The sequence below is a fragment of the Sus scrofa genome, chromosome 4, assembly GCF_054392235.1.
Source record: "Sus scrofa isolate SSC_HxYL_T2T_F1_AM1 chromosome 4, Sscrofa_HxYL_maternal_Yorkshire_Landrace_v2.0, whole genome shotgun sequence".
Classification (NCBI taxonomy): domain Eukaryota; kingdom Metazoa; phylum Chordata; class Mammalia; order Artiodactyla; family Suidae; genus Sus; species Sus scrofa.
The window spans coordinates 66,213,077-66,235,806 of NC_139386.1; the positions used below are offsets into that span (position 1 = coordinate 66,213,077).

At 44.4% G+C, this 22,730-nt stretch overlaps 1 protein-coding gene across 1 annotated transcript in view; it reads right to left on the reverse strand.

Annotated features, from left to right (window-relative positions):
- Positions 1–14,182: 14,182 nt before the first annotated feature.
- LY96 (lymphocyte antigen 96) overlaps positions 14,183–22,730 on the reverse strand; it is a 48,345-nt gene continuing 39,797 nt past the window's right edge. The window contains exon 6 of the mRNA XM_085020151.1: positions 14,183–16,844. The gene's annotated coding sequence lies outside the window, so the exon portion shown is untranslated. The remainder of the gene's footprint in view (positions 16,845–22,730) is intronic.

Sequence of the window (22,730 nt, forward strand, 5' to 3'; positions counted from 1 at the left end):
TGGTCTCCTGGTCTTGGAAAAGTAGGATGTGCTTGAGCAAAGTGGTCAGTCTCATGGGTCACTGTGACCTCATGTTTTGTTTGTGAGGTCAGCACAATGAGCCCCCACGTACCCCTAACAGTCTATCAAATCACCCAGCCCACAAAAATGAACCACCCCATGCCCTGGGGGCATTTCTCACCTTTTGAGATTCTGCCTATGGGACGTGTATCTCTCCAAATAAACTCACTGCTACTGTACTGTGGCTTGCTCTTGAATGCTTTCCAGCAAGATTCCAAGGACCCTCACTTGGTGGCCCATCTCAGACCTTCAGAGACCTGGGACATGATGGTTCTCTGACTCCCCCATTCTCCCACAATACTGCCGGGTATCTTAGGAGCCTGAGAAGTAACCAGCTCTGATCACCAGTGGCCCACGACCAGGACCTAGAGATCAGACATTCCAAGGTCAGACTTGGAACCCTGCGGCATGTGGAGTTCCCGGGTCAGGGATCATACCTAAGCCGCAGGTTCAATCTACGGCCACAGCAGCTGCAACACCAGATCTTTAACCCAATATGTCCGGTCGGGGATCGAACCTGCATCCCAGGATTCCAGAGATGCTGCTGATCCTGATGCACCACAGTGGGAATGCTTGGTCTTAATATTCTAATTCACAAAATGAGAATCGTATTCTAGGCAGTCTTCAACAAGAGCATGGGGTGGTTTTTGTGAGAATCAAATATGAGGATGCGTGGGACATGCCTAGGACTGTGGCTGGTTGCTCTCGGAATTAAGTAGTTTTTCTTTTTGTTTTTTTGTTTTGTTTTGTTTTGTTTTTTGCTATTTCTTGGGCCGCTCCTGCGGCATATGGAGGTTCCCAGGCTAGGGGTCTAATCGGAGCCATAGCCACCAGCCTACACCAGAGCCACAGCAACGCAGGATCCGAGCCGCGTTTGTGACCTACACCACAGCTCACGGCAACGCCGCCGGATCATTAACCCACTGAGCAAGGGCAGGGACCGAACCCGCAACCTCATGGTTCCTAGTCAGATTCGTTAACCACTGCGCCACGACGGGAACTCCAGTTTTGTTTTGTTTTGTTTTGTTTTTGTCTTTTTGCCATTTCTTGGGCCGCTCTGGCGGCATATGGAGGTTCCCAGGCTAGGGGTCGAATCGGAGCTGTAGCTGCCAGCCTATGCCAGAGCCACAGCAATGCAGGATCCGAGCCGCGTTTGCGACCTACACCACAGCTCATGGCAACGCCAGATGGTTAACCCACTGAGCAAGGGCAGGGATCGAACCCGCAACCTCATGGTTCCTAGTCGGATTCGTTAACCACTGCGCCACGACGGGAACTCCTAAGTAGTTTTCTTTCTTCCCTGCCTTACCGCCATCCTATTATTTCAGTCTCTCCCGATTATTCATTTGGCTCCACTCAGCTGGAAAATCCTCAGATTCCACCGGAAGTTTTGGGCTGACGTTCCAGGAGGCTTTGTTTCCTAAAGAGGGCAAATCAACATGATCCTCAAATGTGACTTCTTTCCGGATTCAGCTGTCTGGCTCTAGAATATGAGACAGCTAATAACATATACCCCGTTATGATAATTCTTTCACCAGAAGAAAAGTACTTATTCTGTTTTTTCCCCTTGAGATCCAGCCATTTTATTGAGGACCAAGGGGGCCAAGGGGATGGAAAGGCTGGGAGGATAATAAGAGCTGATGTCTTTCTCCCAGCAGGGATCTCTCAGCTTCTCAGTCGCTGAAAAGGCAAAAAGGTGCATTTACTTAAATGATGTTCGGCGTGTTTTTTTAAAAAATGTTTTTTGTCTTTTTAGGGGTGCACCCACGGCATATGGAAGTTTCCAGGCTAGGGATCAAATCGGAGCTGTGGCTGCTACCCTACGCCACAGCCACCGCCACAGCAGATCCAAGCTTCCGCTGCAACCTACAGCACAGCTCACAGCAACTATGGATCCTTAACCTACTGAGCAAGGTCAGGGATCGAACCTTTGTCCTCATGGATGCTAGTCAGATTCATTTCCACTGTGCCACAACAGGAACTCCTTAAAAAAAAAAATCGTTTATTATACTTAAAATTTCAGATACCTTTGTAGAAATTATGCTACAAAATAGCTGCCCAAGCCCATCTCTAGCTTTAATGGTTATCAAAAACTTAGCATTCTGGTTTCACCAGTAACCCAATTTTGTTGTCATTATTGTTTTTTCCAGACACCTTATTATACCACCGTTTAAGTCCTTTACAATATATCAGTAACAGATAAGGACATTTTCTATCAAAACCACAATACCATTATCACAATCAATAAAATAAAAACCCTATCATGTGATACCCAGTCCATATTCCCCCAACTGTTTCAAAAATGTTTTCTTATGATTGTTTCTCAGAATCAGGAATCCCCTGTATCTGGTTAATGTTCCTTAAGTCTTCTTTAATCTATAACGGGTCTTGTGGCAGCCTCAGAGTGCAACACACAGATCCCCTCAACGAGAACCTGCAGCCCAGCTGCAGAGCATGAGGTCAGTGCCAAAGGCCTCTTCACCCAAGGTCACGCCCTTCCCCAAACAGCCCACATTCAAGGCAGGGTAGAAAGGCCCAGCCTCTTGCCCTGACGCAGAACAGACAATTCAGATGGACAGCCTTGGCCTCAGAGATTCCCACAGGATTGGCCAAGGCTTTGCCAGGCCTGTGTCACGTGGGGTTTTTTCCCTCTGCATCCCAGCCCCTTGTGTTAAAGATGCTGATCCTTATTAATCATCTTGTCCCCAAAATGTGTCTTGGTAGTTTCTTCTAGAGAAGGCAATTTGCAAAGTTCTCTTCCCTTTCTGTAATCCTGACTAGTTAGAGAAACTTACGTTTTAAAATGTAAATGGGAGTTCCCGTCGTTGTGGCGCAGCGGAAATGAATCCAACTAGGAACCATGAGGTTGTGGGTTCGATCCCTGGCCTTGCTCAGTGTGTTAAGGATCAGGTGTTGCCTTGAGCTGTGGTGTAGGTCACAGGCCGGCAGCAACAGCTCCAATTAAACCCCTAGCTTGACAACCTCCTTGTGCCACGGATACGGCCCAAAAAGGACAAAAGACAAAAAATAAATAAATAAAATGTAAATGAACTGTCCCCTAGGGAGTTCCCGCTGTGACACAATGGGTTAATGATCCAGCTTGTCTCTGTGGCATTGCCAAGGTTTGATGCCCAGTCTGACACAATGGGTTAAGGATCCATCATTGCTGCAGCTATGGCATAGGTCACAAATGCAGCTTAGATTCGATCCCTGGCCTGGCAACTTCAGTGTGGTTGTAAAACTATAAAAGCCAAAAAAAAAAAAAAAAAAAAAAAAAAAAAAGTGGTAATGAGACTTTCTGTGTTGGTCATTTTGCAGTATATACAAATACTGAATCATTATGTTGTATAGTGTTATACGTCACTTATATACATTAATAAATACTCATTTCAGCATCCCACATTCATTTCTCAAGAGCAGGAATTATAAGCCAAATATTCTCATTTTCAACTAAAAGGAATTTCTGATCAACTAAAACCAAAAGAAATCAAAGATAAATACAACATAACTTAACACTTCCATTTTATTTTCTAAAAGAAGCTAACCCATTTCAGATAGATTTCAATCAAACTGCTGACATCACTAAGATAAGTCACAAAGGAAAAAGAGTCTACATTTCTGTTAAAAGCTATTGTCATGTGAAAATTATTACAGGTTCATCAATCTCATTCTTACCCCTAATATAGCAAGAGCCAATTGGAGCAACCACAGGTTGGAGGGAAAGTGCAGGAATATGAATTCAAACCTGTCCTGGAGTACCCTGTCCTAGCAGTAAAAGTTGCCTGACCCAAAGCTGCCTCACTCTCATCCCTCCTCAGATAAATGAGCAAGCTGCCTTCCCTCCAAAATCTCATCTGACTCACCTGAAAATCAGAAATGACTGCATTTCCAACTTCCCCGGGGGCTCTTGTGAGGGTTGGATGGGATGATGCATGAGAAAGCAGCTTTTCAGTGCTGCTACATACCCACAGCTGTAAATCCTTGCACCCACCCACGCACCCACGCGGGTGGGGACAGGCACACACACATATATACACAGAGTTATGCTGCTGACTCACCTTGTAGGTAGGAAGCAGCAACTGCACCTGCAAATAGTCCACCTTCCCCTTCTCACTTTCAAGGTCTCCTGAGCCAGGTGTGCATGTTTACGTCCTTGACAAATATCCCAGGCTTCCACGGGATGCCCCCACCATGAAGGTGACGTGGGTTCAGTTCTTGCCCATGTTTGCAGGGTTCAGACTTCCCCTGCTCTCCCCATCTTTCCATCACTCTTTGATTCCTGACCACCTGCCCCAGGGACTGCAGGCTCCAATATCAGAGAGACCAGTGACAACAGCCTTACAGAAAGTGCTTAGCCACCTCCCATGATTGCAGAAGGCCACGTCTCTTTGAGTGCATGTGCTAGTGGTTCTGCTCCTCTGCCTGCACCAGATCTGATGCACCCACACATTCACCTCCATACTCAGGCACACTTTCCACCTCCCTCAGAGGAGCTATCAGGAGCATGGCCTCAGCGCCTTGCAGCTTCTCCTAGGACCTCCCTGTATTGGCAAGCTCTTCCTCAGAGTTCTCGTCATGGTGCAGTGGTTAATGAATCTGACTGGGAACCATGAGTTTGTGGGTTCAATCCCTGGCCTCGCTCAGTGGGTTGAGGATCTAACGTGGCCATGAGCTGTGGTGTAGGTTGCAGACACAGCTTGGATCTCGAGTTGCTGTGGCTCTGGCGTAGGCCAGTGGCTACAGCTCCGATTTGACCCCTAGCCTGGGAACCTCCATATGCCGAGGAAGCAGCCCTAGAAGAGGAAAAAAAAAAAAAAAAAAAAAAGGTTTTCCTCTTTTTATAGCAACTTTGTCAAAGGCCATAACGCTGCTTAGATTTTTCACAGGTTTAAAATCCCTCCATGTAGATGGCCACCATTTCAGAAGGTAATTTGTCAGTGTGTACCAAAACCTTTTCAAAGTGAGCATATCTGCTACTGCAGCCTGCTCCACCCTTAAGACTTATTTGAAAGACACAATCTTGGATGTACACAAAGGACTATGTCAGTTTAATTTGTAGTGGCAAAACATTGAGAAAATTTTAGAGGACTGAGTATATTTTAACCATATGGTGGATTATTATGCATCCATTAAAAATAGTAATAGAGGAGTTCCCATCGTGGCTCAGTGGTTAACGAATCCGACTAGGAACCATGAGGTTGTGGGTTCGATCCCTCGCCTCACTCGGTGGGTTAAGGATCTGGCATTGCTGTGAGCTGTGGTATAGGTCGCAGATGCGGCTTAGATCCCTTGTTGCTGTGGCTGTGGTGTAGGCCAGCAGCTACAGCTCCTATTTGACCCCTAGCCTGGGAAACCTCCACATGCCACGGGAGTGGCCCTAGAAAAAGAAAAAGACAAAAAAAAAAAAAATAGTAATAGAGGGTGTTCCCTGGTGGCCTTGTAGTTAAGAATCTGGCATTGTCACTGCTGTGGCTCAGGTCACCACTGAGGTATGGGTTTGATCTCTGACCTGGGAACTTCCACATGCCAAGGGAAAGGTCGCCACTGAGGTATGGGTTTGATCTCTGACCTGGGAACTTCCACATGCCAAGGGAACAACTGAAAGAAAGAAAGAGAGAGAGAGAGAGGGAGAGAGAGAGAGAGAAGGAAGGAAGGAAGGAAGGAAGGAAGGAAGGAAGGAAGGAAGGAAGGAAAGAAAGAGAAAAAAGAAAGAGGGAGAGAGAGAGAAGGAAAGAAAGAAAGAAAGAAAGAAAGAAAGAAAGAAAGAAAGAAAAAAGGGAGGGAGAGAGAGAGAAGGAAAGAAAGAAAGGAAGGAAGAAAGAAAGACAAAGACAGAGAGAGAGGGAGGGAGAGAGAGAGAAGGAAAGAAGGAAAGAAAGAAAGAAGGAAGGAAGGAAAGGGAGAAAGAAAAAGAAAGATTAAAAAAATAAATTGCAAGATGCAAGAAGCAGGCTTTTCACAAAAGAGGAAATACATATAGCCTATAAAAATATGAAAAATGCTAATTTCATTAGGATTTACATAAAAGCAAACCAGAATTTAAACAAGATGCAATGTTATAACAATTAGTTTAGCAAAATTTAGATGTTTGACAAGATCACCTATTAGAGATATTTTGGATCAATGACTGGTAGAGTATAAACTGGTGCAGCCACTTTAGAAATTTGTTTGGCATTATCTTGACAAGTGAACAGTCACACAACTTCCAAACCAGTAATTTCCTTTCTGGCTGCACATCCCATAGAAATGTTGGCACTTGTGTGCCAGAGTACATATATATAGGATTACGGCAATATTTACATCAGCAAAAAACTGACAACAACCCAAGTGGCCACCAACAGGAAAGTAAATTGTGTATATCCACAAAATGCAACATGATATGGCAGAGAAAGTGAACCCCTGCTACACATGATATGGATTAAATATTAGAAACATTATGTTGAAGAGGAAAAGGCAGGTGTTGGAAGACTATGTATCATCTACTCAGTGCACAAAACAAGCAAGATGAACAATGTGGTTCTTAAACAAATGAACCAAAGATGAGTATTAGGACCTATTTACATTGGGGTAAAACCAAATTTCACTTAAAACATGGGCCTGGGGATGAGAGGTTGGAGATTCGGCTGGGGAAAGGAAGATAGAAGTTTTTGGTAATGTCCTAGTTCTTGGATTAGGTGGTGGGTACACTGTATTCATTATATTGTTATCTTGGTAACTAACATCCAAGTTACATGTAATCTTTTAGAAACATAGTTTTTTTTCCTTTGTTGGCTGCCCCACAGTAAATGGAGTTTCCAGGCCAGAGATCAGATCCCAGCTGCCATTGCAGCCTCTGCCACATCTGCATCAACACCAGATCCTTTAACCACTGTGCTGGGCCTGGCATTGAACCTGCATCTTGGCACAGCAGGGGTGCCATCAATCCCATTGCACCATAGTGGGAACTCTTGTATATATATATATATATATATATATATATATATATATATATATATATATATATTTTTTTTTTTTTTTTTTTTTTTTAATTACAAGACATTCTGGAGTCAGGAGGGTTCAATTTTGAGAGTGGCCACAGGAGGGTTGGTTGGAGGATCACTTAAAATCCTGAAAGAAGGAAGACTGTTTAGGAGGAGTTCCTTGTTCTATAGAAACACCTTTATCGGTTCCTTCTAACCCTATTTCTGCCTATTTCATAAGTTTTGCTTTTCCAAAAAAAAAAAATTATTGCCAGGCAATCCATGCCATGTAAGTTACTTCCTGCCAAGTCTCCTATGAGTAATACTGCTGAGCAGCTGAATAGCATCATAGCATCATGGTAACAACTCCATGTTCTGAAGTCCAGCTGCCTGGCTCCAAAGCCCACCCTACCACTGACTAGCTGTGTGACCTGAAGTAAGTTATTTACTCTCTCAAAATGAGATTTTGTCATCTTTAAAATGAGCATGATAGGGAGTTCCCGTTGTGGCACAGCAGAAAGGAATCCAGCTAGGAACCATGAGGTTGTAGGTTTAATCCCTGGTCTTGCTCAGGGGTTAAGGATCCGGCATTGCTGTGAGATGTGGTGTAGGTCACAGCTGGTTTGGATCTGGCGTTGCTATGATGTAAGCCAGCTGCTGCAGCTCTGATTTGACCCCTGGCCTGGGAACCTCCATATGCCATGAATTTGACCCTATAAAGACAAAAGACAAAAATAAAATTAAAAAATAAATATGAGCATGCTAATAAGAGTCCCACTATATCTCACTGGTGTGACAATAAATATTTTGTGTAGGCAAATGCTTGATACTGGATACTTGGTAAGGAAATTTTCATTTCTGGCACTATGGTTCACTAGTACCCAGAACAACACTCCTGCTAAAAACAAACTCAAAAGCATGTTGTATCAGAGTTCCTGTCATGGCTCAGTGGTTAGCAAACGCCACTAGCATCCATGAGGACACAGGATTGATCCCTGGTCTCGCTCAACAAGTTAAGGATCCAACATTGCCATGAACAAAAAAAGACCAAAGAAACACAAAAAGCATGTCGTATAAAATATTTTCATATCTTTTTGCCTTTTTTGTCCTTTTAGGGCCACACCTGCGGCATATGGAGGTTCCCAGGCTAAGGGTCTAATCAGAGCTGTTGCCGCCGACCTATGCCAGAGCCACAACACCACCAGATCCGAGCCTCATCTGCGACCTACACCACAGCTCATGGCAATGCAGGATCCTTAACCCACTGAGCAAGGCCAGGGATCAAACCCACAACCTCATGGTTCCTAGTCGGATTCATTTCTGCTAGGCCAGGATGGGAACTCCGTATTTTCAGATTTTTTAAGATGCATCCATAAACTGGCAAGATGATAAAAACAACTCATATCCTGATTTTGGTTTCTGGTACTATTTCCCAAGAAAAGAAATTAGAACTCCTTGGAGAAAAAACTGATTCCAGAGGGAAGACAGGAAGGATAAAAAGTGAGCCTGTGACATTGTTGTAGTGCTTGACACCAAAGAAATTTCAAAGAATAATGGAATCATAACAAAAGAACACAAGAGTAAGTTGAAGGGGATCTTAAGGCCCTAATAGTGACAATAAAAGCATCAAAAAGGATGATTAAAGGTGAAAGACATACAATGAATATATTAAAACCAAAAATTCCATTACATAAAATAAAGCTGGGCAGGGAAGGGGAGGAAGAAGGACTCATGAGTCACTATCTAAAGAAGCTATTAAACAAAATTCTTGCTGTGAAAATTGGTAGAGGGAAAGAATTAAACATTTATCTTGGCATTGCAGTATACAATGTATTTAGGGAGAGCCAAATGCTCTATTTTACAGAAGAATGCCAGCTAATAAATACAGACGGAATAACGGGATTAATTAAAAATCTTCATTCACAGCGATTACTGAAATTATTGATCTGTTTTCAACAAATGAATGAACTGACTGTTGACCAATGGGTGTTAAAAGAATAGTAGAGTGGTTGATAAGGAACTGGACATTCATCCATTGGTAAAGTAACATCACATAGACTCTTGGTCACAAGCAAGGAATGTCACTGTTCAGTCAAGAGATCAGGCTGCTGGCCGCCAATATCCAGATCTCCAACAATACGGATACAAAGTTCACAGCCACACTTCTGACACACACAAACAGTAAAGTAACCAACTTATAACTTTAGCTTGAAATAAATCCCAGACCAAAACTTAAAAGGATAAAATTTTAGAAGAAAACATTGGAGAACATTTTCATGACCTCGGGAAAGACAAAAGCCATAAATGAATTCTTTAAATAATAAATCGGATTTCATGAAAATGAAAAACTTACTCCTCAGAGGATATCGTTAAAGAAAAGGACAAATCACACAGAGAAAATATTCACAATACAGGTTGATGACAAAAGACTTGTATTCAGAATATCTAAAGAATTTTTATTTATTTATTTATTTTTTGTCTTTTTGCTATTTCTTGGGCCGCTTCTGCAGCATATGGAGGTTCCCAGGCTAGGGGTTGAATCAGAGCTGTAGCCACCAGCCTACGCCAGGGCCACAGCAACGCAGGATCCGAGCTGCGTCTGCAACCTACACCACAGCTCACGGCAACGCCGGATCGTTAACCCACTGAGCAAGGGCAGGGACCGAACCTGCAACCTCATGGTTCCTAGTCGGATTTGTTAACCACTGCGCCACGACAGGAACTCCATTTTTTTTTTTTTTTAAGAATTTTTAAAACTTGGTAAAAAGAGGAGTTCCTGTCATGGTGCAGCAGAAACGAATCTGACTAGGAACCATGAGGTTGTCAGTTCGATCCCTGGCCTCGGTCAGTGGCTTAAGGATCCAGCGTTGCCGTGAGCTGTGGTGTAGGTTGCAGACACAGCTGACTTTTTTTTTAATGAAATCATGTCATCTTCTAGGGATTTAATTTGTCATATAGGAGAGATAAACTGTCTCCTTAAATATATTTTATTCTCTACATTTTGTGTTTATCATTGTATTATCAGATCTTCTTCGAATGCACATTGTCATAAAAAATTCAGCAGTTTACTCATGGCTGGGAATTGTCACAGCAAAGTTTCTAATTAGGGTATAAAATACTGAGAACTGGAGTTCCTGATGTGGGTTAATGACTTGATGTTGTCTCTATGAGGATGCGCGTTTGATCCCTGGCCTCACTCAGTGGGTTAAAGATCCAGTGTAGCCACAAGCTGTGGTATAGGTCACAGATGCCACTGGGATCCCACATTGCCATGGCTGTGATGGATGAGCCTGCAGCTGCAGCTCCCATTTGACTCCTAGCCCAGGAATTTCCATATGCCATAGGTGCAGCCATGAAAAAAAAAATACTGAGAACTAAAAATTATCGCCTGCCATATCAGTAATCAAAGGATGTTGTGGCCATCAAACCATCACATGACAGCCGCCTGGACAGTGAGCCCTGAGGGAACTCAGGATGGAGACAGCGGGGCTGCCCACTGCCAAGTTCATCTGGCAGTCAGTTGCTGCAGTCACCCCCGACAGTGCACCCTGAGAAAACTCAGAATGAGCAAACACAGCATCCTGGCCCCAGATGGCTCAGGTGCATATCAAAGGAATGAGTTCAGTGAGCCCAGACTCTTCCATCTTCCCATACATAGAAAAGAATAACTTCCTTAACTTGAGATATCTGGTTTTCTTTTATTAACAGTAATCTTTTGACATTCCGACTACTTGGTCTTTTCTGTTTGTTTGTTTTTTTTGTTTTTTTTTGTTTTTTTTTTTTTGCAAAATCTCCTATATATCATGTCTTCCTCCTTGAAACAGTTTCTCACATTATCTGAGGGGCTATGTCCCAGGTTGAAGCCCTCAGAATGTCTGCCAAATAAAACACAATTCTCAGGAGTTCCTGTTCTGGCTCAGCGGTTAATGAACCTGACTAGTATCCATGAGAACACGGGTTCAATCCCTGGCCTCGCTCAGTGGGTTAAGGATCTGGCATTGCCGTGAGCTGTGGTGTAGATCACAGACATGGCTCGGATCCTGCGTTGCTGTGCATGTGGTGTAGGCTGGCAGCTGAAGCTCCAATCAGACCCCTAGCCTAGGAACCTCCATTTGCTGCAGGTGCAGCCCTAAAAAAACAAAAGACAGAAATCCCACAAAATCCTCAACTTTTAAGCTGCGCATTTTTTTCAGCCAATACATTTTGAATAAAGACCCAGAAAATTGTTTTCTCAGAAGACTAATGGGAAGAGGTAAACAAAATCAGTTGATTTTGCAACAAAATTGGGGGAGACTGGCTAACTGTGAGTCAGCCGTTTATATCAGAGCACAACTTAAAACAAGTTGCCACTGCTTGTGAGTCATCATATTGCTAATCACTCAGTATCTCTGTCCTTTTTTTTTTTTTGTCTTTTTGTCTTTTGTTGTTGTTGTTGTTGTTGCTATTTCTTGGGCCGCTCCCGCGGCATATGGAGGTTCCCAGGCTAGGGGTTGAATCGGAGCTGTAGCCACCGGCCTACGCCAGAGCCACAGCAACGTGGGATCCGAGCCGCGTCTGCAACCTACACCACAGCTCACGGCAACGCCGGATCGTTAACCCACTGAGCAAGGGCAGGGACCGAACCGGCAACCTCATGGTTCCTAGTCAGATTCGTTAACCACTGCGCCACGACGGGAATTCCTCTCTGTCCTTTTGAGTGTCTTTCTCTGTTTAGAAGAGGGTAATTACTGGGATCCAGTTATGTTGCATCTATCATTCCTTCTGGCTTCTGCCCTCCGGCACTCGGGTAAAACTACTCTCTGTAAGGTCACCAGGGCCACCCCAGCTGGCCAGTGATGACTTTTCAGTCTAACCAATGGCTGGCTTCATAGCTGGCACCTCTTTTGCTACCCACTGCTCACCTAGCTTTTGTGCTATTTGTCTTTACAGGTCTCTCTCTCTGCATCTTCAATGCTCACCTCAGGTTCCTCTCTCCCAGATGGAATCCCGGGTACCCTGGTGGCTGCAGCCAGGATTAGACACTGATGGCTCCCACCCCCAGCATCCACCTCTCTCCCACTTCAGCACAGCCCCAGACGGAAGGTACTGTCTCTCCCTCACAGATCCCTTCCTTAGACTATGCCTCACAGTGACCATTGGGGACCATTGACTGCAACTGCCTACCTTGGCCAAGCACAATAATAGCCACTTGCATGTGCTGACTCACAGCAGGAGGCCCTGGTAAAGAACTTGGTACTGCCCTGAAGACCAAGCAGGATTTGGGAGGGGTCTATAGGAGAAAGGAGACCATCATCCTCCCAGGATGCTTAGCGCTGGAATCCATCTTGGCTGAGAGATGCTTGCACCACCAGGAAGGACCCTGGGCCAGACCAAGTGAGGTCAGGTAAGACCAATGGCCAAGCAGGACGATCTGGCCTGAGACAGCCCAGAAACTAACCCCATTTCCATAAAACCAGAGACTGTGAGCCACGTGGCAGAGCAGTTCTCCTGGGTTCCTTTACACTGCTGTTCTCCGCTGGGGCACCCCTTCCCAATAAAGTATTTTGCTTTGTCAGCACATGTGTCTCTTCAGACAATTCATTTCCTAGCATCAGACGAGAGCCCACTCTCGGGCCCTGGAAGGGACCCCCTTCCTGCAAAACGGAGGGCCAAGGCACTGACCTCAGAATCCACCTCCATGCCTCGGTCTCCTCACCACCACGTTATCCAAATGGCCTTGTCGACTTAAAAAATATGCACAACATAAACAGTTGAGAGTTGTGTTTTATTTGGTGGACAAAACTGAGGACTTAAGCCTGGGAGGCAGCATCTTAAGTAACCTTGAGAAAACTGCTCAGAGGAGGCGAGGGGGGAACTAGGATCCCCAGGACTTTTGCAATAAAGGGCAGGGAGTAGGAACAAAAGACTTTACTGCTAATAACGGAAGACCAGATATCTCAAGTTAAGGAATTTAGTGCTTTTTTATATATGGCAAGATGCAAGAGTCTAGGTTTCTCGAAATCAGTCTTTTAATATGTACCTCAGCCATCTGGGGTCAGTATCCTGTGTTTTCCCATCCTGCATTTCCTCAGGGGTGAAGGCAAGAGACTGGGGGCAGGAGGACCAGTAGCTACAGTACAGGTGAGAGAGGATGGAGGCTTAATGGAAACAGTGGCAGATGTTGGGAGTGGCAGATGTTGGGAGCGGCTGCAGTCTGATGGCTGCTAGATGGCAGGTATTCTTTGTTTCCTTCCCAAGTTTTCTCAGGGCTCATCTTTCCAGCTCACCTTGGAAGTGGCGGCAATCAATGATGACTGTGACATCCTCTGTTTACTGATACGGCAGGCAACATTTTATTTCTCAGTCTTAAGTTCTGCTCAGTCTCAAGGGTCAGCTCAATCTGGGCGCTCCTCATCTTCCACTGTTTCCATTAAGCCTCCATCCTTTCTCACCTGAACTGTAGCTGCTGGTCCTCCTGCCCCCAGTCTCTTGCCTTCACCCAACTCTGCCTCCCAGGAGATCTTTTAACACAAAGATCTGTTCATGTTACTTACTTGCCTGCTTGACTCTCTCAGTGCCAACAGGTCCGAGTACAAATTCCTTTATATGATAGGAGGTTAAAAAACATGGACTCATGGGAGTTCCCATCGTGGCTCAGTGGAAACAAATCTGACTAGCATCCATGAGGACACAGGTTCGAACCCTGGCCTCACTCAGTGGGTTAAGGATCCAGCGTTGCCGTGAGCTGTGGTATAGGTCACAGACGCAGCTCAGATCTGGTGTTGCTGTGGCTGTGGTGTAGCCGGCAGCCACAGCTCCGATTCACCCCTTAGCCTGGGAACCTCCATATGTGTGGCCCTCAAAAAGACCAAAAACAAAACAAACAAACAAACAAACAAACAAAAAAATCCCTTGACTCAGAGTTCCTATTGTGGCTCAGCAGGTGAAGAATCCAATGTTGTCTTTGTGAGGATTCAGTTCGATCCCTGGACTTATTCAGTGGGTTAAGGATCTAGCATTGCCATGAGCTATGGTGTAGGTCGTAGACATGCTTGGATCCCACGGGGCTGTGGCTGTGGCATAGGCTGGCAGCTACACCTCTGATCTGACATTTAGCCTGGGAACCTCCATATGCTGCAAGCGCGGCCCTACAAAGAAAAGAAAAAGTAAAAAACTGGACTCTACCTATTTTGAAGCTTTACTTCATGCTTTTCTCACACTGTACCCACACAGGAAATGCAAATGCACGTCTGTTTTCCTCACACCCACATTATGCTAAGGCCTCTGAGCCCTGTGATCTTCCCACAGACACCGTTTTCCTTCCTGCCTCCAGGCCCCTTCCCTCACATCCAGGGTCACTAGATTTAGCAAATAAAAACATAGGTTACCAAAGAGACTGGAATTGTCCTATGCGTCTATGGACACGTTAACACACAGCAGTTTAACAATCAACTTTGTATCTGCCAATAACATTCAGGGCTGTCACTCAACTCCAGGAACATTCCTCCTGCACCAGAACACAGAACGTGACCCCTTGGAGTTCCCGTTGTGGCTCAGCGGTAACAAACCTGACTAGTATCCACGAGGATGCGGATTCGATCCCTGGCCTCAGCTCAGTGCGTTAAGGATTTGGCATTGCCGTGAGCTGTGGTGTAGGTCGCAGACGCAGCTCAGATCTGGCGTTGTTGTGGCTGTGGCGTAGGCCGGCAGCTGTAGTTCCAATTTGACCCTTAGCCTGGGAACTTCCATATGTTGTGGGTGCAGCCATTAAAAAAAAAAAGAAAAAGAAAAAAAAAAGAATGTGACCTCTTGCTTTAAATGTCACAGAAATGTAGGTCCTGGAAATGCAGACATGCACTGTCAGCTGCAAAGACTGTTTTACTAGCTAATGATAGTCTGTGCTAAGACTAGGCTAAGTGATTCATTTGCATTCTGCCTTATCATCTCAATTCTCCTATAAGATAGGTCATGTTATTAATTTTCATTTTAGAGAAGAGGAAACCAAAGCATGGAGAAGCTACAGAACTTAGACAAGGTTATATAGTAACCAAGCAGGGGAGCACCGGAATTTGAATCCACAGAGTTTCACGGCAGAGCCCACACTACTGACCTGATTTCTATGGAATGGTCCATGCAGCAAGGAACTGAGGATGCAGTAGCCATGTCGTGACCCACCATGGAAGCAGATTCTCCAGCCCCAGTCAAATCTTCAGATGACCACAGCCGCAGCTGACAACTTGACTTCATGAGACATTCTGACACACAGAGCAACATAGCGAAGCCCCTCCCCGATCTCTGATACTCAGAAATTATGAGCTAATACATGGTTGCCATTTCCAGCTAAGTCTAGGAGTCATGAGTTATACAGTAACAGATCCCTAAAACATGAATCATATATATATATATAGGGATAGCACAGAGATTATGAACCCAAACACTGAACCAGACTGTCCAGATTCAAATTCTGGCTTCACCACTGACTAATTATGTAACTATGGGAAGTAACTAGCCATGTAACTGCCTCAGTTTCCTCCCCAGCAAAGTGCAGATAATAACAGCATATCATAAAGGACCACTGTGAGGATTGTGTGAGTTGATGCGAGCAAAGCACCTAGAAGAATATCTGGCTCATGGGAAACCTTCGAGAAGTGTTAGCTGTTGGTATCAATTTACAAAAGAGTAAATATGAATGGAAATTGGATGCTCAACCTCACTAGAAATTGGGAAACAAAGTCAAGTTACAGTGAGACCTGTTTGTTCCCCATAAAATCAGCAAAAAGCATAAGCTTATAGCTTGAGGGATGATAATGTGGGCATGCTCACTGCCAAGGTGTCTATGCCTGATAGGAGCACATTTTTATTTTGCAAGTATATCACTCTTCAATTCAACAGTTAAAAAAAAATAAAAAACAAACAAACAAACAAAAAAAAACACACAGGTGTTCCCTTGGGGGAGCAACCGGATTGGGGGCATCTTAGGAGCACTGGAATGCAGGTTCGATTCCCAGCCCAGCACAGCGGGTTAAGGATCCAGCATTGCCACAGCCATGGCTTAGGTCACAACTTCAGCTCGGATCTGATTCCGAGCCCGGGAACTCCATGTGCCATGGGGTGGCCAAAAATGAATGAATGAATGAATTACACAATCCACACAAAAACCAGTCCTCTCCCTCGCTCCACTCTTACCCCAGAAAATGCCCTCTCCGTGTCAAAAGCTAGCAAAGACTGGGACCCAAGAGCTCTTATATCTTGCTGGCAGAAGCATAACTTGGTACAGCTATTCTGAAGAGCAGTTTGGTAATACTAGCAAAGATGAACATTCACAAGTAAAGTTTTACCTGAATCATAGAATATAGACATTCACTGTCCATTTTCCTGTGTCTTCTTTAAACTTCCATTCCTGTTAAGATGTCAAGGTGGGGCAGAAGGGAAGCATTTGATGCAGCCATAAAATTCTGGGACCCTGAACCCACTGATAGGCTTAAAAAGTCTAACATAACAGAGAGAAAAGATCATTCTGCTTCCAGCCTCGGGACAGCATGTAAAATATGCCTGGCATGCAGAGCACTCTGTATGTGCCTCTGAAAAGGAGAATTTCTAGACAAAACAGTAATCAACTTTTTCTTTAAAGGGAGAAGGACTCAAAATCTGAAAATGAATTAAGAATGCAGAGTTCCCACTGTACTGCAATGGGACTGGGGACGTACATCTCTGCAGCACCAGGACATAGGTTCGATCCCCAGCCCAGTACAGCGGGTTAAGGAGCCCAATTGCCACAGCTGGGGAGTTGCAACTGTAGCTTGGAGCCGATGCCTTGCCCAGGAACTCCATATGTCATGGGGGTGGCTAAAAAAAGGAAAAAAAGAAAAAAAACAGTTGTGACAGGGGCAGAAAAGAGAGTGGGAAAGACAATTGTCTTACAAGAAATCCAGTACTTTAAAAAAATTATTTTTTCATGGTAAAATACAGGTATCATAAAATTTGCCATTCTAACCATTTTTTTAGGAATCCAATTCATTCTCATGAATTATATTCACAACATAGTGCAACCATCACATCTATTTCCAAAGCTTTTTCATTACCCCACACAGAAACTCTTAAATAATAACCATTAAAAAAAATAACTTGGGAATTCTGGTTTTAGCTCAGTGGTAACAAACCTGACTAGTATTCCTAAGGACATGGGTTTGATCCCTGGCCTTGATCAATGGGTTAAGTATCCATCGTTGCTGCAGCAGTGGTGTAGGCTGTCAGCTGCAGCTCTGATTAGACCCCTAGACTGGGAACTTCCACATGCCTTGAAAGCCAAAACAAAAAACAAGAACAAAACTCTTCCTTCCTATTTCCCACAGCCTTTGGTAACCTCTGTTCTATTTTCTTTTTCTATGAATTTAATTACTTTCAGTATCTCATATAAGTGAATCATGCAATCTTGTCCTTTTGTGTCCAACTTATTTCATTTAGCGTATTATTTTTGTTTCATTCAAGTTTTCAAAGCCATGTCTAAAACTTTATTCTTCTTTGTGTGTGTGTTTCAAGCATTGTTTAGTGTCTGTGAATACAGCGAAGAATATATATATATATATATATATATATATTTGTCTTTTTGTTTTTTTAGGGCTGCACCCGTGGCATATGCAGGTTCCCAAGCTAGGGGTCTAATCAGAGCTATAGTCACTGGCCTACACCACAGCTCACAGCAAGGCCAGATCCTTAACCCACTGAGCAAGGCCAGGGATCAAACCTGCAACCTCATGGTTCCTAGTCAGATTCGTTTCCTCTGCACCACGATGGGAACTCCTAAAACCCTATTCTTCTTGATGAATAATATTCCATTGTATGTAAATACCACATTTTGTTTATCCACTCCTCTACTGATGAGGAGTGGATAGCTTGTTTCCACCTTTTGGTGATCATGAATAAGCCTGCAAATAAACATTGGTATACCAGTTATCTGTTTGAGACCCTGTTTTTGATTTTGTAGGGTATACCTTGGAGTGGAATTGCTGGGTCATATGGTAATTCAATGACTAGCTTTGTGAGAAACTGCCAACTGGTTTTCACAGTGGCTGCACCATTTTTGTATTTCCAGGAACAATATAGGAAGGTCCTAACTTCTCTGTATCCTTAACACCTTCTTTTTCACTATTAATTATTATTATTATTATTGCCATCCTAGTAGGTGATGGTATCTTTTTGTGATTTTGATTTGCAGTCTAATGATTAGTGATACTGAGCACCTTTACATGTGCTCGGGTCGCCGCTATGGCGCAGGTTTGATGGCCTGGAAACTCCCATATGCCGCTGGTGGCCGAACAAAACAAACAAAAAAAGAAACCAGTGATTTATTGAACCGAAATCACCAATTAACAATAATTATCATTATTAATCAATCAATATATGATTAACATGATCTTATATTAATGACTACCAAATGATCAATATTTTTCACTATGTGCCTACTAAAGCTAGCTGTGATTACATTTAACTTGCCTGGTATTGTGTTCTCATATGTAAGTAGATAATGTCTAAGTTCCTTTATGACTTCAGAATTCTGTGATGATATGATGACACTATTCAACCCAGAAATAAACAAGAACGGGGGGAAAAGGGTGTTCCCATTGTGTCTCAGTGGCTTACAAACCCGACTAGTATCCATGATGATGGGGGTTCTATCCCTGGCCTCACTCAGTGGTTAAGGATCCAGAGTTGCCATGAGTTGTGGTGTGGGTGGCAGACACAGCTCAGATCACGCATTGCTTTGAAACAGCTCCTCAGAGCTACCGGGGCTTTAGTCTTCAGTGAGGCAACTGAATAAAAGATAACTCTCAACTTTATGTTGTGGGGTTTTTTTGTCGTTTTTTTTTTTTCTTTTCTTTTTTCAGTCTACAAAGACATATAAGTAAGCAGATGTAGACAGGAGCTGTGAGCCATGCAATCACACATCGACTTTACCCAAGAGGTACTAGGGTAAAATGGAATTTCTTGCACAGAGCAATGACTTGCTTCATTTTTTTATTTTAGACGGGTTGCTACGGGATTAGAACTCGGTGAAACTAGAGACTGAGAAAGACATTGTGAAAACCTAAACAAAGCCAATGAGAGTAGGTTAGGGTGTAGGAGAAAATGTCCCAATAAAAAGGTAGAAAAGAGAGACCCCGGCCATGATGACTAAGCAAAGTCCAGCCAACTGCCCCTAACCACCTCTCCCCCACGCATCCACTTCTGTAAACTTGTTTCTACAATTACTCCCTTGCCTGACCTCACTCTGGTCTGACCAGCCAAGCATGGACCAGGAAGACGGAGCCCATAAAAGCCTTGTGAAATCCTTCTTCGGGGCTCAGACTCCAGGAAGCGATATCCTCTGAGCCCGCTGGCGTAATAAACCTGAGTTCTCCACCTCTCCGAGTGCTCGCTTGGTTTCTCGTGGGGTAAAAGAGCTGATCCACTGCAGCCACAGAGCTGCTGGAGCTGGTACGCTACAGCCACAGGGCTGTCACCAGAGGTGGTACACTGCGGCGCAGGGCTGCTGGGCAGCTGCTGTAACAAGGGGACAAACAGAGATTTCAGAGGCTGAATCCACACGCTGGGACACCTATCGGATGTAAGGAGTAAAGGAGAGGAAGGAGGGCAGCTGATGCTCACCCTTCTCTGGCTTGAGCTCCTGGCTGTCAGTGGCCCCATTCACTGAAATGGGGAATACAGACTAATGAGTTCCATTTTTTGTGCCTTTTTAGGGCTATACCCATGGCATACGAAAGTTCCCAGACTAGGGGTTGAATTGGAGTAACAGCTGCCAGCCTACACCACAGCCACGCAGGATCTGAGCCTTGTCTGCGACCTACACCACAGCTCACAGCAACGCTGGATCCTTAACCCATTGAGTGAGGCCAGAGATCAAAGCTGCATCCTCCTGAATACCAGTCTGGTTCGTTAAGGCTGAGTTCCCATGAGTTCCACTTTTGATGTACTGAGGTTGGGGGGCTGTGCAAGTGTTGTTTGGCAGATACAACAGTGTCTGTCCCGCAGGGTACTTTTAAACTTTTAAAATTAATCGCCAACATTTTGTGATTAAATTTTTTGCACAAAAAATTCAAATTTGTACTTTCTCTTGAAAAAAAAAATCAGCAGATCTGAATGCATCAGGCCAGTATTTTCATATGATAATGTTGGAGAGGAATACATTTTTCTCTACCATTCTTGGTTCTTCTGGCTGGTGTGAGTTAAATTGACGTGAGACAGATTAACAGGAGAAAAATCACACAGACGTTTAATAATGTGTATACCTGGGAGAAACGCAGGAAAACTGAGTAACTCGCCCAAATGGCTGAAACCTTCACCTTAAATACTATTTAGGATGTTGAGGGCACGGATTTGGGACCTCAGAAGGAAGGAAGGTACTTTAAATCTGAAAGCATGCTATTCTCATTATTGGTCACGGCAGTATCAGGGCTACTGGTGAACACTGAGGAAATAGAAGCCCTTCACTTCCTTTCCCTGGAATTATTGCTTCCTCTTTTGGCTTTCAGAATTATAATTGAATCTGACACAGGAAAATGTGTCTTCCGCACATCAGCCACAATCACATTTCTATTTAGAACGCCCCCCTTCTTTTCTCTAGGACCCACAATATCTTATAGGTCTTCGTGTTTTGTTTTTACTTTGGTTTGGGGGGGGTTGGTTTTTTTTTGCTTTTTTAGGGCTGCACCTGCATAGGGAGGTTCCTAGATGAGGGGTCAAATCAGAGCTACACCTGCCGGCCCACGCCACAGCTACAGCAATGCAGGATCCGAGCCACATCTGTGACCTACACCACAGCTCAGTGTGACACCGGATCCTTAACCCACATCCTCATGGATCCTAATCAGGTTCGTTAACTGCTGAGCCACGAAGGGAACTCCAGGTTTTAGGTATTTTTAAATGGCCATTGTTTACAGTATTGGTGGTGGTGAGGCTGATGTTTTAGTGATGGTAATGGTGCTATGATTTTTAATCTTTTTTTTTTTTTTTTTTTTTTTACAGCCACAACTGCAGCATATGGAGGTCCCCAGACTAGAGGTCAAATTGGAGCTGCAGCTGCTGGCCTAGACCACAGCAACTTAGAATCCAAGCCACATCTGCAACCTACACCGCAGCTCATAACAACTCCCGGTCCTTAACCCACAGAGCCAGGGATCAAAGCTGCATCCTCATGGACACTATGTCAGGTTCTTAACCCACTGAGCCACAATGGGAATTCAGTAGTTTATACTTTTATAGTCTTATCTCTTAATATATGAAAAGTAAAACATTCGTGTCTAGTAGTGGGTGGTGTGGTCAGGTGATTATAGGCAAGTTGGCCATCATTCACAGCAAATCATGTGTGTTTGTTTTTCTTTTGGGGCCACCCCTGTGGCTTAGGAAGTTCCTGGGCTAAGGATCAAATCCGAATCAGAGCTGCAAACTACACAACAGCTGCAGCAATGCTGGATCCTTAACCCACTGCACCAGGCCAGGGATCGAACTGGTGCCTCCACAGAGACAAAAGAGATCATTAACCTTCTGTGCCACATCGGGAAGTCCCACAGCCAAGTCTTGATTAGACTTATTCAGTTATCAAGACTTATTCAGTTATCAATACAACGTCAGTCTTGACTGACTGCTGAAACTCAAGAATTATTTCCTTAAATAGCAATTTAAAATACCATCTCCAATGTGTGTGTTTTTTCCACACTATCAAGAAATTAAGGAGTTCCCCTTGTGGCTCAGTGGAAACGAACCTGACTAGCATCCATGAGGACACAGGCTTAATCCCTGGCCTCAATCAGTGGGTTAAGGATCCGGCGTTGCCATGAGCTGTGGTGTAGGTCACAGATATGGCCCAGACCCCATGTTGCTGTGACTGTGGTGCAGGCCCGCAGCCATAGCTCTGATTCGACCCCTAACCTGGGAACTTCCATATGCAGCACCTGAGGCAGGGAAGGAACGGGGAGGGGAAGGAGGAAGAAAGGAAGGAAAGAAAGAGGGGGGGAAGGACGGAAGGAAGGAAGGAATTATCAGAGAACAACCAGGTGTTCCACAAATTTAACTCAATTCTGACACTATCCACCTGGAGACAGTATCAGATTCTACAAGCTAATAGCCAAATATCGCCAGACTGCACCCACTCGAGAGGCCGGTCATGGGTCCAGCTTGCTTCTGACCAACTCACTATAAATCAGAAGTCCCCATAAGCTCCTCCTCCAGGTTTAATTTGCTAGAGAGGCGCACAGAAATCCGGGAACCAGTCTACTTACTAGATCACCGGTTTATTATGCAGGATAGTAAAAGACGTGGATGAACAGCCAGATGAAGAGAAGCATAAGGCGAGCTCCTCAGTGCAGAGCTTCTGGCCCCATGGAGTTTGGGTCACCAGGGTGCGGATGGGTTCTACTTCACCAACCTGGATGCTCTAGAAAGCCCTTCCTTTGGCATTTTTTATGGAGGCTTGATTACACAAGCATGATTGATCAAACCATTGGCCATTGGCCAGCCCAGAGATTCAACTTCTGCCCCCTCCACTCCCCAGAGGGGAGGGGGTGGGACTGAAAGTTCCCCCCCTCCAATCACATGGTTGATTCCCCTGGCAACCAACCCTCAACCTTAGGTCCTTCCTAAAGGAACCTCATTGACATAAGCTCAGGTGTGGTTAAAGGGGCTTGTTACCAATATTAAGATCTCTTTATTGCTCTTAACATTTAGGACATTCCAAGA